Source organism: Lepeophtheirus salmonis, chromosome 12, assembly GCF_016086655.4.
Source record: "Lepeophtheirus salmonis chromosome 12, UVic_Lsal_1.4, whole genome shotgun sequence".
NCBI classification, from domain to species: Eukaryota; Metazoa; Arthropoda; class Copepoda; order Siphonostomatoida; family Caligidae; genus Lepeophtheirus; species Lepeophtheirus salmonis.
Window position 1 is genome coordinate 1,864,918 of NC_052142.2, and position 7,038 is coordinate 1,871,955.

At 28.2% G+C, this 7,038-nt stretch overlaps 1 long non-coding RNA gene across 2 annotated transcripts; it reads left to right on the forward strand.

Moving 5' to 3' along the window:
• The first annotated feature begins 2,948 nt into the window (after positions 1-2,948).
• Positions 2,949-6,086, forward strand: LOC121126958 (uncharacterized). Of its 2 annotated transcripts, none has more exons than XR_005867367.2 (3): positions 2,949-5,035; positions 5,086-5,354; positions 5,416-6,086. It is a non-coding gene; the product is annotated as an uncharacterized lncRNA (long non-coding RNA). The 2 variants fall into 2 exon arrangements; XR_005867368.2 differs by having other exon boundaries at positions 5,097-5,354.
• Positions 6,087-7,038: the final 952 nt, after the last annotated feature.

Below are 7,038 nucleotides of genomic sequence, written 5' to 3' on the forward strand. Positions count from 1 at the left end.
GTTTTAATAATCATTAAATGTTTCAATAATTATTCTTTTGATAAGTTTCCAAAAAATCCAAACCTTAAAGAATTGTAGAAGGCTGCTGTTCCGAAGGAATGGACATATGGCAATACATTCATATTTTTTAAATTTTATTATTACTTATATTTGTATTGAAAATATTGGTGTAAATTTTTTGCAAGAAAAATCATGATATTAATTTATAATTTATATTTATTTAATAGATTATATAAATATAATATTCTTACTGTATTTTTATATCTCTTATCAACTTTATATTTCCAGAAGGAAAATATTGAAATATCCTTTGTTGATCTTCAATGCAAGCAAGGAGTCATTTTCCATGTTGCCGGATACATTTTACGATACTTATCAAAAAAATTACGATGCCATGATTGTACATCACTTTTATAGCTTAGCTCTAATTCCATCAAAATTAATCTAGAGTCAATTTTTAACGAGGTATCCGATAAAATTTTTGACGATAAGTCTAAATTTATTGATTTTGTAAGAAGAGGAGGCCTCATCTACCCTTCCGATTTAGTACATTTTGTCTGCTTGATCCGCTTAAAGCTTCAAAATTAGATTTTTGAAACAAAATCGTCTTTTGATCTTTTTTATCGAGTCCATCCCCTCAAGAGGTTTTTAATATATGTTAGAGGAAATTGTTATGTCCTGTCCTCGGCCATGTGAAATATTTTCTAATAATTTTAAATGTGGTCATAGTTTATCTATGTTTATTCCCAAAATTGGATATTAATTTTTTAATGTCATGAAGAATTTGTTATCTTTAAAAATGATAAAGTTCGAATTAATGTTGAAAAGAGGATCACTAACTATCAAAGCTTAAAGAAAAATAACAAAACCCCGATCCAATCGATGATTATTTTTCAAATATTATATATATGTATTATGTATAGTTATATTGATAAAAAAATATTAAAAATATTCATTGATTCTTACACAATTAGTTTTATTGGGGAGGAGTAAGAGAATATGAAATGGACAGGAAAAAATATGATATAATAAAAATAAATTGGTCTCTAAAATACATCAAATTCATGGTCAAGCTTGTAATTTAAAAAAAAAGCTTAACGTGATTTTTTTAAATTTTTTAATGCTGCTATAATTATTATTTCATTCTTGAAAAGGGAGAATCAAAGTATAAAGTGTAACCACGAATAATGCTGAAAATTTGTTTGAAAGTTATAATTGTAAGTCATAATTGAACTCAGAGTAGATTTGTGTATCGACATTGAAGTAATTCCTGACTCTGTTGTTACTAGATACTATTTATGTATGTTATTTACTAATATATATACGCTGTTTGAATGATTTAATTAATTAATCACTATAATTATCTTCCCGATTTAAAGTTATTAATCTTTAATCACAAAATATATTTAAATAGCTTTTTGATCTAATAAGAAAGAACTAATTATAAAGGGGGGTAAATTTTCATGGTGATGTAAAATACTTTCCGGGGGAGGTAAATGTCATAGTAGAATGTGAGAATGAAGTTGATCAGGGTTTATTGTCAAGGAGATAAGTGTCCTAAGTATTGCATGGAGAATAAGAGATGGTAAGAATATTTATTTTAATAATTTATTTATATTGTTTTTAAAAAAATAATAAATAATTTTGCTGACTAATTATCATTTTTCTACAATGCATCTAATAAAAATAAAAGATGCATATGATTTGCAAAATTATCGTGGAACTTAATAAAACATATTTCCTAATTAGAAATATATATAAATAAAAATTATAATTGAAGCGTATGTGTTAAATATTGGTTAAAATATCAAGATAGTTGTTTGGAATTGAATCTTCATATTTTTTTTATTAAATATATGAGTTTCCAAAAACCTAATTGAATCATACATACAATTACAATAAATTAAAGTCCTTAATTAATATAAATTATATAAAAGTGGAAATTCTATTTAATACCCTTTTTGACTTTATAACACGTAGTCAGCTGCTTAAAATCATCAATGCTATGAGATTGTATTTTCCATGTACACTCTTTACCATAATACAATGTATTGTTTTAGAAAAGTTTCCATTGCTATAACATCCAAAAAAAAATTAGTATAACTAAATTCAACTCTCAATGAGGAATAGACTTCGTCAATAATTACTAAAACATGCTTGTCTTTTTCATCCAATAATTCAACACTTGATTTTAAATATTCAATTGTTGAAACTGACACTCATATTTATTTAATATTTAGGGTAAAAACGGTTTATTGAGTCTTTTTTTATATCCATCAAGTTTTTGTTCTCATCTTCTTGAAATAATTATCCAGTTTGAAAATTATGGTTAATTATATCTTACTCAAATTTGGAAAAAATATAATGCATTTTAAATTACTATTGAAATATTTTTATGTATATCCTTCAAGTAGAAGTAGGTAATATGGTTATGTTTTCAGGAAAAGTTTGTTCGTTCAAGTACTTTGGAATATCTGGAAATATAGTTTGTAGAGCATCAGATTGTTTTTTATCGTTTGGCCAAGTGGAATTTGTTTCTGTTCTTTCATGAATATTAGCTTAGTTCGGAAATGCTTGTTACAGATTCTGGAATATTTAATTTGGAAAATTAAATCACTTACGAGTCTATATAATTACATAATTTATATCTAAGGGAATTAAAACAAGTTAATAGATGCTTACATATAAATTATGTAATAATATAAACTCTTATATAATGAATTTCTTTCGTAGTAATATTATAGTAATCTATAATCACGCAACCTAAGCAGCTTATTTTATTTACATTTTTTAATAAATGTTATAAACTTAATTGACAATAAATCAATCAAAATCGACTTTTTGAGGCAAGTTATTAAAATTGAAATATATGGTATATTCTATAAGTTCAGCTATGAGATAAAGCATTTGAAGAAAAAAATAGAAAAGATATGAGCATCTAAGTAAGGGCCTTCATTTTACTCCATTTTTTGGTGGTTTTATACATTTTTTTATTAAATATAATTACGGTAACGTAATAAATAATTCATTTTTGAAATACTGTAATGTTTTTATCACATTTTCTGAAACTATTTTCCACTCGTTTTCCAATGACAATAGAGGGACACAAGTCATAAAAAAAACTAGTGTCCAGGTTATATGATTATCCATATAGATTATACATAACAAACGCCACCTTGTAAATGGAATTCTGATTGGGATAAGTTATTTCTACGTTATATACATCAAGAAAGCTGAAGAACTCTTATCAACGAAATATTTTTATATTATAGTAAGAGACGAATCATAGTTGACTTAAGAAGAAAAAAGACTTCAGAATTTCAATGAAGGAACAGTGAATGGAGGATGAGAACACATTTTGTTCCTCACTTGGGCTTTCAGTCGATCATATTGTCTTTTTATGGAACTCATTAGCTACTATAACAGTGTACGATTATTATGCAGAAGATTTGGAGTAATTTATGTATTTTTGAGTATAAAGGCAATAATTTACGATATGAGAAGTCACTACCAGATACCTTGAAAGGGGAAGGGGCATCTGCACAATGAACAATCCTTCCCTTAAAGGAGACCAGATTCCTTGAGTAGAACATAAGGAGTGAAAAAAAATCTTATTGAACAATCAATATATTTCAAGATGATTACATGCTTAAAGAGATTTAAAATTAAATATTACTTGCCATTAATTAAATAATAAATATACTTTATAATAATAAATATACTTTATAATAATAAATATACTTTATAATAATAAATATACTTTATAATAATAAATATACTTTATAATAATAAGATATACAATTATGTAAACGAAGCCTCCACATGGAGTCTCTTTTAAAACAGATCTCAACTCCCTTGAGGATTTATTCTCGATCAAATAAGCTTTAAGGCTCCCAGTTAAAGTTATATAATTCTTCATCTCCTTTTCTCATATTTTAGGACAATAAAAACCTCATTTTTTTTTGTAAATATAATTATCACAGGCTTTTACCCTGGCTTAGGCAAATTCCAGTGTCAGGTTCATAAAACTTTTTTTCCCTTTGATTTCACGACGACCTTCTAGGTATTCCATGTGGTATATTCGTTATCACACTGTTCGATCACCTTGTGACTCAAAATTGATTCTCTTAGTATCATCTTCAGATTCCCATAATGGGTCGTCAAGTTTCTTAAGAAAATGTATGTTCCTTTTAGTCAAGCGTCGAGAACTATAGACCATTAATGTATATTGGTCATGCCTTCCAACTTCTACTACTTTAACTGACCTATCCCATCTAGTTAGCAGAGATCCATGCTGATTTGGGATAATAACACGGTCATGTAATTTCAAGGGTTATCTTCTCTTAGATCCAGCCACTAAGCCTTCATAAGCCCTTATTGCCCTCCCTCTCATCGCTCCTTGCTATTTGGGTTCTACTTTAGAATATATATTTTTTCTTTTTTGTCTGCTATTCCATTATACTGTGGAAAATAAGTGCGGTAGGTAAGGGTGATAATTTTGGTAAGAATACAAAAGCGTGAGAGGAGAAGAGAAGAAATACTTATGACATCATTAATTAAATAATATACATATTTTTCTATCAAAAACGTTATCATTCCCGCCTTTATTAATCAATATTAATATAATATTAGATGCTGATAGTCGATAGAGAACTGAATAAAATGCCTAAAATAACGGCGCCTTTTGTCTGGATTTCTGAAAATGGAGGCCGAGGAATTTGGAAAATACTTACCGGATGAGAAACAAATGACTTGTCGGATTTGTAGATATAAATGAGCCATTAGTCCCCTGTCTAGAATTAAAGCCCATTCATTATCCTCATCTCATATCAAGAGTATGGATATTCATCTATAAAATCAAGTTAACGATGAATACATCAAGTCAGACTTTAACTTTGATCTCACAAAGATGCTCATTGCATGTCGTATAACCTTATTCATTGCTGATCATCCTACGTTCAAAAAAATTATGGAGAAATACACGGGTAAATGCTTCCCTTCCCGAGGAACCATCATTAATTAATGGAGGATGCTGGTAATGATGTCATTTATAGAAATACCTAGATTGTAAATTGTGAAGTTAAGATAATTTTCAGCCTGTTTAGAGTAATCTACGCCAAATTACGATATGGAACTCTGAATTTTGTACCATCTAACAGGAAGTATTCTTTTCTTTTTTTTAAATCTTACCATAAAATATGATTCTATTTTAGCTAAAAATATGAAGAATTATGATGACACAACTCATTAAATGGCAAAAACAAGTGCTTAAATGGTCACAACAACGGGACGAGTAGGTTGAGATGTTTTGCAGCTAGTTTGTCTGACATTCGTTTCTTCACTTAAAGACTTGGGTATGATCATTATGTTTTCCAATATTACATAGTCAATAAATTTACTTTTTTATCACTTAAGGATTAGCTGTGGTTGATAAGCCCAAGAAATGGTGTTCAAAACTCATAAAAGGCAAAAACAACTGCTTAAATGATCTCAACAAGGGGGGTAGTTGCATTGGGTGTAGTCTTATCATTAGCATTTGTGCGTATCCTTCATGATAATAGTATACTATTTTACAAGCCTAAATAACGGGGAAAATCTTTTTTGATGCCCTTAATAAGGAGTAATATCGCTGACATTACTACATAATTAGCTTTTGCACTAAATCTTTACGTTGGATTTAATTTTAACATTTTTTTATTATTATATTTATTGTCTAATTTTATGATTTTGACATTTACTTTATTATTAATAATTATTTAAATCTCATCCGTTGAGATATATCTATAATGTTAACAATTGTATATAGCAACTTCCAGATTAGGAAAAAAGGCTGTTGATCTTTTTTATTAAACTCCACTTCGGGTTGTTGATTAGTAACTTAAAGTTATGACATATTTAACTGAATTCATGTCAGAACAAGAAAGTATTTTTTGGATCAATCTATTATTTCAATATTTTGTATATATAAAATATTGTTATTAGTTATATGATTATAATTGTTTAATTTTGTTTATATTTAACATAAATGTATGATGGTTTATTTTTTAGCATGTAGATTATATTTAATTTAATCCTTCTTTTTAAAATTGGAACTTTATATATTTTTTGGAATACTCTACTTTGTCGTTTCCTTAGTTATTATTCTGAGAATATGGTTCATAATGAATTACAATTTCATGGAGTGTGACGTTTTCAAATCTACTGTAACGGATAAAAAAACGTCCTCTCCTTGCACGCGTTTTCTCTACAGAATTATCAACTTTGGCGGTAGGTGATCAACCATTTTCTTAAAAATTTTGCCATTTCACAGGATGCAAATTCTGGCCCATTGTCGCTTGAGATTTCTTCAGGAACTCCAAAAATAACGAAAAAACATCTGAAGGTTGCTAATAATCACTTTACTCCTAAAATATTTATTTGAAGAAGTTTTTTTAAAGCTCTCCTGACATGTCTATGTTTTATAGAGTAAAAAGCTTTGGAAAAGTCAACAGTGATCAAGGCTCCATATGATCCTCTTTCAGACACTGCTTCAATTGCGAATGAGATATTCCATGAAATACCTGATATTCTCCTTCCTTTTAAAAAAAAACCCCCTTTTGCTCAATACCAAGTTTTGCATTCAAAATAGGCTCAATCTGTTTTGATAGTTCACCTGCTAGAATCCTATATGCAACATTTAATAATGTTATTGGCCTCCAATGGTTGAAATCGGGATTTTTTTGGTACATTTATGTACAACATCATGTTAGAACTCCTCTCAGAGTGAAATTTAAAGATTGCAGTGTTTTTGTATGTTAAAAATTCTATATCGATATTGATAGTTTTGATGTATCCCTATCATCTATAGACATTAATTTTGATAGCTTAAGTATAATACCTCGGCATAGATTTTCGACGATAGTTACACTTGGGAGTAGCGATTGTTTCTATTTCAAAGCTTTATTGGATACCTTGATTGGATTTGAATTGTGTTGAATAAACATAAGTCAGAAAAAAAAAGTGGATGATTCTTCAAAACATCTTTTTTTTATAGATTGC